This window comes from Argopecten irradians, chromosome 2 (genome assembly GCF_041381155.1).
Source record: "Argopecten irradians isolate NY chromosome 2, Ai_NY, whole genome shotgun sequence".
NCBI lineage: Eukaryota > Metazoa > Mollusca > Bivalvia > Pectinida > Pectinidae > Argopecten > Argopecten irradians.
The window spans coordinates 64,797,343-64,809,065 of record NC_091135.1 but is presented as its reverse complement, the minus strand read 5'-3'; positions in this window follow the sequence as shown (position 1 = coordinate 64,809,065).

Below are 11,723 nucleotides of genomic sequence, written 5' to 3'. Positions count from 1 at the left end.
GTGTAATGTTGACTTACAGTATACTATACGTGTAATGTTGACTTGCAGTATACTATACGTGGAATGTTGACTTACAGTATACTATACGTGTAATGTTGACTTACAGTATACTATACGTGTAATGTTGACTTGCAGTATACTATACGTGTAATGTTGACTTACAGTATACTATACGTGTTTAATGTTGACTTACAGTATACTATACGTGTAATGTTGACTTACAGTATACTATACCGTGTTGAATGTTGATTTACAGTATACTATACTTGTAATGTTGACTTACAGTATACTATACGTGTAATGTTGACTTACAGTATACTATACGTGTAATGTTGACTTACAGTATACTATACGTGTAATGTTGACTTACAGTATACTATACGTGTAATGTTGACTTACAGTATACTATACGTGTAATGTTGACTTACAGTATACTATACGTGTAATGTTGACTTACAGTATACTATACGTGTAATGTTGACTTACAGTATACTATACGTGTAATGTTGACTTACTGTATACTATACGTGTAATGTTGACTTACAGTATACTATACGTGTAATGTTGACTTGCAGTATACTATACGTGTATGTTGATTTACAGTATACTAAACTGTAATGTTGACTTACAGTATACTATACGTTAATGTTGACTTACAGTATACTATACGTGTATGTTGATTTACAGTATTACTATACGTGATATTGTTGACTTACAGTATACTATACGTGTAAATGTTGACTTGCAGTATACTATACATGTAATGTTGACTTACAGTTGACTATACGTGTAATGTTGACTACAGTATACTATACGTGTAATGTTGACTTTACAGTATACTATACGTGTAATGTTGACTTACAGTATAACTATACGTGAATGTTGACTTACAGTATACTATACGTGTAATGTTGACTTACGTATACTATACGTGTAAATGTTGACTTACAGTATACTATACGTGTAATGTTGACTTACAGTATACTATAACGTGTAATGTTGACTTACAGTATACTATACGTGTATAATGTTGACTTTACAGTATACTATACGTGTAATGTTGACTTTACAGTATAACTATACGTGTAATGTTGACTTACAGTATACTATACGTGTAATGTTGACTTACAGTATACTATACGGGTAATGTTGACTTGCAGTATACTATACGTTGAATGTTGACTTACAGTATACTATACGTGTAATGTTGACTTACAGTATACTATACGTGTAATGTTGATTTACAGTATACTATACGTGTAATGTTGACTTACAGTATTACTATACGTGTAATGTTGACTTACAGTATACTATACGTGTAATGTTGACTTACAGTATACTATACGTGTAATGTTGACTTACAGTATACTATACGAGTGTGTAATGTTGACTTACAGTATACTATACGTGTAATGTTGACTTACAGTATACTATACGTGTAATGTTGACTTACAGTATACTATACGTGTAATGTTGACTTAGTGTATACAGTATACTTAACGTACTATTACTTGTAATGTTGACTTACAGTATACTATACGTGTAATGTTGACTTACAGTGTATACTATACGTGTAATGTTGACTTACAGTATACTATACGTGTAATGTTGACTTACAGTATACTATACGTGTAATGTTGACTTACAGTATATACTATACGTGTAATGTTGACTTACAGTATACTATATACGTGTAATGTTGACTTACAGTATACTATACGTGTAATGTTGACTTACAGTATACTATACGTGTAATGTTGACTTTACAGTATACTATACGTGTAATGTTGACTTTCACAGTATTACTATACGTGTAATGTTGACTTACACGTATACTATACGTGTAATGTTGACTTACAGTATACTATACGTGTAATGTTGACTTACAGTATACTATACGTGTAATGTTGACTTACAGTATACTATACGTGTAATGTTGACTTACAGTATACTATACGTGTATTGTTGACTTACAATATACTATACGTGTAATGTTGACTTACAGTATACTATACGTGTAATGTTGACTTTATAGTATTATACTATACGTGTAATGTTGACTTTAACAGTATACTATACGTGTAATGTTGACTTACAGTATACTATACGTGTAATGTTGACTTACAGTATACCTATACGTGTAATGTTGACTTTACAGTATACTATACGTGTAATGTTGACTTACAGTATACTATACGTGTAATGTTGACTTACAGTATACTATACGTGTAATGTTGACTTACAGTATACTATACGTGTAATGTTGACTTACAGTATACTATACGTGTAATGTTGACTTACAGTATACTATACGTGTAATGTTGACTTATTGTATACTATACTATACGTGTAATGTTGACTTACAGTATACTATACGTGTAATGTTGACTTACAGTATACTATACGTTGAATGTTGACTTACAGTATACTATACGTGTAATGTTGACTTACAGTATACTATACGTGTAATGTTGACTTATTGTATACTATACATGCAATGTTGATTTACAGTATACTATACGTGTAATGTTGACTTAGAGTATACTTTACGTGTAATGTTGACTTACAGTATACTATACGTGTAATGTTGACTTACAGTATACTATACGTGTAATGTTGACTTACAGTTTACTATACGTGTAATGTTGACTTACAGTATACTATACGTGTAATGTTGACTTACAGTATACTATACGTGTAATGTTGACTTACAGTATACTATACGTGTAATGTTGACATACAGTATACTATACGTGTAATGTTGACTTACTGTATACTATACGTGTAATGTTGACTTACAGTATACTATACGTGTAATGTTGACTTACAGTATACTATACGTGTAATGTTGACTTACAGTATACTATACGTGTAATTTTGTTGACTTTGTTGACAGTATACTATACGTGTAATGTTGACTTACAGTATACTATACGTGTAAAGTGTTGACTACAGTATACTATACGTGTAATGTTGACTTACAGTATACTATACGTGGCAATGTTGATTTACAGTATACTATAGTGTAATGTTGACTTACAGTATACTATACGTGTAATGTTGACTTACAGTATACTATACGTGTAATGTTGACTTACAGTATACTATACGTGTAATGTTGACTTACAGTATATACTATACGTGTAATGTTGACTTACAGTATACTATACGTGTAATGTTGACTTACAAGTATACTATACTCTGTAATGTTGACTTGCAGTATACTATACGTGTAATGTTGACTTACAGTATACTATACGTGTAATGTTGACTTTACAGTATTACTAAACGTGTAATGTTGACTTACAGTATACTATACGTGTAATGTTGACTTTACAGTATACTATACGTGTAATGTTGATTTACAGTATACTATACGTGTAATGTTGACTTACAGTATACTATACGTGTAATGTTGACTTACAGTATACTATACGTGTAATGTTGACTTACAGTATACTATACGTGTAATGTTGACTTACAGTATACTATACGTGTAATGTTGATTTACAGTATACTATACGTGTAATGTTGACTTACAGTATACTATACGTGTAATGTTGACTTACAGTATACTATACGTGTAATGTTGACTTACAGTATACTATACGTGTAATGTTGATTTACAGTATACTATACGTGTAATGTTGATTTACAGTATACTATACGTGTAATGTTGACTTACAGTATACTATACGTGTAATGTTGACTTACAGTATACTATACGTGTAATGTTGACTTACAGTATACTATACGTGTAATGTGACTTACAGTATACTATACGTGTAATGTTGACTTACAGTATACTATACGTGTAATGTTGACTTAACTGTACGTGACTGTACAGTTTACTATACGTGTAATGTTGACTTACAGTATACTATACGTGTAATGTTGACTTACAGTATACTATACGTGTAATGTTGACTTACAGTATACTATACATGTAATGTTGATTTACAGTATACTATACGTGTAATGTTGACTTACAGTATACTATACGTGTAATGTTGACTTACAGTATACTATACGTGTAATGTTGACTTACAGTATACTATACGTGTAATGTTGACTTACAGTATACTATACGTGTAATGTTGACTTACAGTATACTATACGTGTTAATGTTGACTTACAGTATACTATACGTGTATAATGTTGACTTACAGTATACTATACGTGTAATGTTGACTTACAGTATACTATACGTGTAATGTTGACTTACAGTATACTATACGTGTAATGTTGACTTACAGTATACTATACGTGTAATGTTGACTTACAGTATATACTATACGTGTAATGTTGACTTACAGTATACTAACGTGTAATGTTGACTTACAGTATACTATACGTGTAATGTTGACTTTACAGTATACTATACGTGTAATGTTGACTTACAGTATACTATACGTGTAATGTTGACTTACAGTATACTATACGTGCAATGTTGATTTACAGTATACTATACGTGTAATGTTGAACTTACAGTATACTATTTACAGTGTAATGTTGACTTACAGTATACTATACGTGTAATGTTGACTTTACAGTATACTATACGTGTAATGTTTGACTTACAGTATACTATACATGCGTGTAATGTTGACATTGCAGTATACTATACGTTAATGTTGACTTACAGTATACTATACGTGTAATGTTGACTTACAGTATACTATACGTGTAATGTTGATTTACAGTATACTATACGTGTAATGTTGACTTACAGTATACTATACGTGTAATGTTGACTTACAGTATACTATACGTGTAATGTTGACTTACAGTATACTATACGTGTAATGTTGACTTACAGTATACTATACGTGTAATGTTGACTTACAGTATACTATACGTGTAATGTTGACTTACAGTATACTATACGTGTAATGTTGACTTACAGTATACTATACGTGTATTGTTGACTTACAATATAATATACGTGTAATGTTGACTTACAGTATACTATACGTGTAATGTTGACTTACAGTATACTATACGTGTAATGTTGACTTACAGTATACTATACGTGTAATGTTGACTTACAGTATACTATACGTGTAATGTTGACTTACAGTATACTATACGTGTAATGTTGACTTACAGTATACTATACGTGTAATGTTGACTTACAGTATAACTATACGTGTAATGTTGACTTTACAGTATACTATACGTGTAATGTTGACTTTACAGTATTACTATACGTGTAATGTTGACTTATCAGTATACTATACGTGCTAATGTTGACTTACAGTATACTATACGTGTAATGTTGACTTACAGTATACTATACGTGTAATGTTGACTTACAGTATACTATACGTTGAATGTTGACTTACAGTATACTATACGTGTAATGTTGACTTACAGTATACTATACGTGTAATGTTGACTTACAGTATACTATACGTGTAATGTTGACTTACAGTGTATACTATACGTGTAATGTTGACTTACAGTATACTATACGTGTAATGTTGACTTACAGTATACTATACAGTGTAATGTTGACTTACAGTATACTATACGTGTAATGTTGATTTACAGTATACTATACGTGTAATGTTGACTTACAGTATACTATACGTGTAATGTTGACTTACAGTATACTATACGTGTAATGTTGACTTACAGTATACTATACGTGTAATGTTGACTTACAGTATACTATACGTGTAATGTTGACTTACAGTATACTATACGTGTAATGTTGACTATACTAGTATACTATTCATATACGTGTAATGTTGACTTACAGTATACTATACGTGTAATGTTGACTTACAGTATACTATATACGTGTTAATGTTGACTCTTTACTGTATACTAATACGTGTAATGTTGACTTACAGTATTGCTATACGTGTGAATGTTGACTTGCAGTATACTATACGTGTAATGTTGACTTACAGTATACTATACGTGTAATGTTGATTTACAGTATAATATACGTGTAATGTTGACTTACTGTATACTATACGTGTAATGTTGACTTACAGTATACTATACGTGTAATGTTGACTTACAGTATACTATACGTGTAATGTTGATTTACAGTATACTATACGTTGAGTAATGTTGACTTACAGTATTACTATACGTGTAATGTTGACTTACAGTATACTATACGTGTAATGTTGACTTACAGTATACTATACGTGTAATGTTGACTTACAGTATACTATACGTGTAATGTTGACTTACAGTATACTATACGTGTAATGTTGACTTTACAGTATACTATACGTGTAATTGTTGACTTACAGTATACTATACGTGTAATGTTGACTTACAGTATACTATACGTGTAATGTTGACTTTACAGTATACTATACGTGTAATGTTGACTTACAGTATACTATACGTGTAATGTTGACTTACAGTATACTATACGTGGAATGTGACTTACAGTATTACTATACGTGTAATGTTGACTTACAGTATACTATACGTGTAATGTTGACTTACAGTATACTATACGTGTAATGTTGACTTACAGTTATACTATACGTGTAATGTTGACTTGATACCTTTACAGTATTACAGCCTATAATATACGGTGTCAATCAGCTGTGTACATATACTAAAAATGTTGACTTACAGGTATACTATACGTGTAATGTTGACTTTACAGTATACTATACGTGTAATGTTGACATTACAGTATACTATACGTGTAATGTTGACTTACAGTATAAGACTATACATGTAATGTTGACTATACAGTATACTATACGTGTAATGTTGACTTACAGTATACTATACGTGTAATGTTGACTTACAGTATACTATACGTGTAATGTTGACTTACAGTATACTTATACGTGTAATGTTGACTTACAGTATACTATACGTGTAATGTTGACTTACAGTATACTATACGTGTAATGTTGACTTACTGTATACTATACTTTGAATGTTGACTTACAGTATACTATACGTGTAATGTTGACTTACAGTATACTATACGTGTAATGTTGATTTACAGTATACTAAACATGTAATGTTGACTTACAGTATACTATACGTGTAATGTTGACTTACAGTATACTATACGTGTAATGTTGACTTACAGTATACTATACGTGTAATGTTGACTTACAGTATACTATACGTGTAATGTTGATTTACAGTATACTATACGTATAATGTTGACTTACAGTATACTATACGTGTAATGTTGACTTACAGTATACTATACGTGTAATGTTGACTTACAGTATACTATACGTGTAATGTTGACTTACAGTATACTATACGTGTAATGTTGACTTACAGTATACTATACGTGTAATGTTGACTTACAGTATACTATACGTGTAATGTTGACTTACAGTATACTATACGTGTAATGTTGACTTACAGTATACTATACGTGTAATGTTGACTTACAGTATACTAAACGTGTAATGTTGACTTACAGTATACTATACGTGTAATGTTGACTTACAGTATACTATACGTGTAATGTTGACTTACAGTATACTATACGTGTAATGTTGACTTACAGTATACTATACGTGTAATGTTGACTTACAGTATACTATACGTGTAATGTTGACTTACAGTATACTATACGTGTAATGTTGACTTACAGTATACTATACGTGTAATGTTGACTTACAGTATACTATACGTGTAATGTTGACTTACAGTATACTATACGTGTAATGTTGACTTACAGTATACTATACGTGTAATGTTGACTTACAGTATACTATACGTGTAATGTTGACTTACAGTATACTATACGGGTAATGTTGACTTGCTGTATACTATACTTTGAATGTTGACTTACAATATATAGTATACGTGTAATGTTGACTTGCAGTATACTATACGTGTAATGTTGACTTACAGTATACTATACGTGTAATGTTGACTTACAGTATACTATACATGCAATGTTGATTTACAGTATACTTTACGTGTAATGTTGACTTACAGTATACTATACGTGTAATGTTGACTTACAGTATACTATACGTGTAATGTTGACTTACAGTATACTATACGTGTAATGTTGACTTACAGTATACTATACGTGTAATGTTGACTTACAGTATACTATACGTGTAATGTTGACTTACAGTATACTATACGTGTAATGTTGACTTACAGTATACTATACGTGTAATGTTGACTTACTATACAGTTTACTATACGTGGTAATGTTGACTTACAGTATACTATACGTGTAATGTTGACTTACAGTATACTATACGTGTAATGTTGACTTACAGTATACTATACGTGTAATGTTGACTTACAGTATACTATACGTGTAATGTTGACTTACAGTATACTATACGTGTAATGTTGACTTACAGTATACTATACGTGTAATGTTGACTTACAGTATACTATACGTGTAATGTTGACTTACAGTATACTATACGTGTAATGTTGACTTACAGTATACTATACGTGTAATGTTGACTTACAGTATACTATACGTGTAATGTTGACTTACAGTATACTATTACGTTGTAATGTTGACTTACACAGTATACTATACGTGTAATGTTGACTTACAGTATACTATACGTGTAATGTTGACTTACAGTATACTATACGTGTAATGTTGACTTACAGTATACTATACGTGTAATGTTGACTTACAGTATACTATACGTGTAATGTTGATTTACAGTATACTATACGTGTAATGTTGACTTACAGTATACTATACGTGTAATGTTGACTTACAGTATACTATACGTGTAATGTTGACTTACAGTATACTATACGTGTAATGTTGACTTACAGTATGACTAATACGTGTAATGTTGACTTACAGTATACTATATACCATGTAATGTTGACTTATGTATTTTATACGTGTTATGGTAGACTTAACGAGTATATCTATACGTGTAATGTTGACTTACAGTATACTTTAAACGTGTAATGTTGACTTACTGTATACTATACGTGTATGTTGATTGTAAGTTATACTATACGTGTAATGTTGACTTACAGTATACTATACGTGTAATGTTGAACTTACAGTATACTATACGTGTAAATGTTGACTTACAGTATTACTATACGTGTAATTGTTGAACTTACAGTATACTATAAACGTGTAATGTTGACTTTACAGTATACTATACGTATAATGTTGATTTACGAGTATACTATACGTGTAATGTTGACTTACAGTATACTATACGTGTAATGTTGACTTACTGTATACTATACGTGTAATGTTGACTTACAGTATACTATACGTGTAATTTTGACTTACAGTATACTATACGTGTAATGTTGACTTACAGTATACTATACGTGTAATGTTGACTTACAGTATACTATACGTGTAATGTTGACTTACAGTATACTATACGTGTAATGTTGACTTACAGTATACTATACGTGTAATGTTGACTTACAGTATACTATACGTGTAATGTTGATTAACAGTATACTATACGTGCAATGTTGACTTACAGTATACTATACGTTGAATGTTGACTTTACAGTATACTATACGTGTAATGTTGATTACAGTATACTATACGTGTAATGTTTGACTTACAGGTATACTATACCTACATGTAATGTTGACTTACAGTTATACTATACGTGTAATGTTGACTTACAGTATACTATACGTGTAATGTTGACTACTTACAGTTATACTATACGTGTAATGTTGACTTACAGTATACTATACGTGTAATGTTGACTTACAGTATACTATACGTGTAATGTTGACTTACAGTATACTATACGTGTAATGTTGACTTACAGTATACTATACGTGTAATGTTGACTTACAGTATACTATACATGTAATGTTGACTTACAGTATACTATACGTGTAATGTTGACTTAGTGTATACTATACGTGTAATGTTGACTTACAGTATACTAAACGTGTAATGTTGACTTACAGTATACTATACGTGTAATGTTGACTTACAGTATACTAGTAATACTATACTATACGTGTAATGTTGACTTTACAGTATACTATACGTGTAATGTTGACTTTTACAGTATACTATACGTGTAATGTTGACTTTACAGTATACTATTACGTGTAATGTTGACTTACAGTATACTATACGTGTAATGTTGACTTACAGTATACTATACGTGTAATGTTGACTTACAGTATACTATACGTGTAATGTTGACTTACAGTATACTATACGTGTAATGTTGACTTACAGTATACTATACGTGTAATGTTGACTTACAGTATACTATACGTGTAATGTTGACTTACAGTACAGTATACTATACGTGTATAATGTTGTTGACTTACAGTATACTATACGTGTAATGTTGACTTACAGTATACTATACGTGTAATGTTGACATACAATATACTATACGTGTAATGTTGACTTACAGTATACTATACGTGTAATGTTGACTTACAGTATACTATACGTGTAATGTTGACTTACAGTATACTATACGTGTAATGTTGACTTACAGTATACTATACGTGTAATGTTGACTTACAGTATACTATACGTGTAATGTTGACTTACAGTATACTATACGTGTAATGTTGACTTACAGTATACTATACGTGCAATGTTGATTTACAGTATACTATACTTGTAATGTTGACTTACAGTATACTTTACGTGTAATGTTGACTTACAGTATACTATACGTGTAATGTTGACTTACAGTATACTATACGTGTAATGTTGACTTACAGTATACTATACGTGTAATGTTGACTTACAGTATACTACTTGTAACGTGTAATGTTGACTTTACAGTATACTATATCGTGTAATGTTGACTTTACAGTATACTATACGTGTAATGTTGACTTACAGTATACTTTACGTGTAATGTTGACTTACAGTATACTATACGTGTAATGTTGACTTACAGTATACTATACGTGTAATGTTGACTTACAGTATACTATACGTGTAATGTTGACTTACAGTATACTATACGTGTAATGTTGACTTACAGTATACTATACGTGTAATGTTGACTTACAGTATACTATACGTGTAATGTTGACTTACAGTATACTATACGTGTAATGTTGACTTACAGTATACTATACTTGTAATGTTGACTTACAGTATACTTTACGTGTAATGTTGACTTACAGTATACTATACGTGTAATGTTGACTTACAGTATACTATACGTGTAATGTTGACTTACAGTATACTATACGTGTAATGTTGACTTACAGTATACTATACGTGTAATGTTGATTTACAGTATACTATACGTGTAATGTTGACTTACAGTATACTATACGTGTAATGTTGACTTACAGTTATACTATACGTGTAATGTTGACTTACAGTATACTATACGTGTAATGTTGACTTACAGTATTACTATACGTGTAATGTTGACATTAACTGTTATACTATAACGTGTGGGTAATGTGACTTACCAGTTACTTATTACGTGTAAGATGTGTTGAGCTATACTATACGTGTAATGTTGACTTACAGTATACTATACGTGTAATGTTGACTTACAGTATAATATACGTGTAATGTTGATTTACAGTATACTATACGTGTAATGTTGACTTACAGTATACTATACGTGTAATGTTGACTTACAGTATACTATACGTGTAATGTTGACTTACAGTATACTATACGTGTAATGTTGACCTTACAGTATTACTATACGTGTAATGTTGGACTTACAGTATACTATACGTGTAATGTTGACTTACAGTATACTATACGTGTAATGTTGACTTT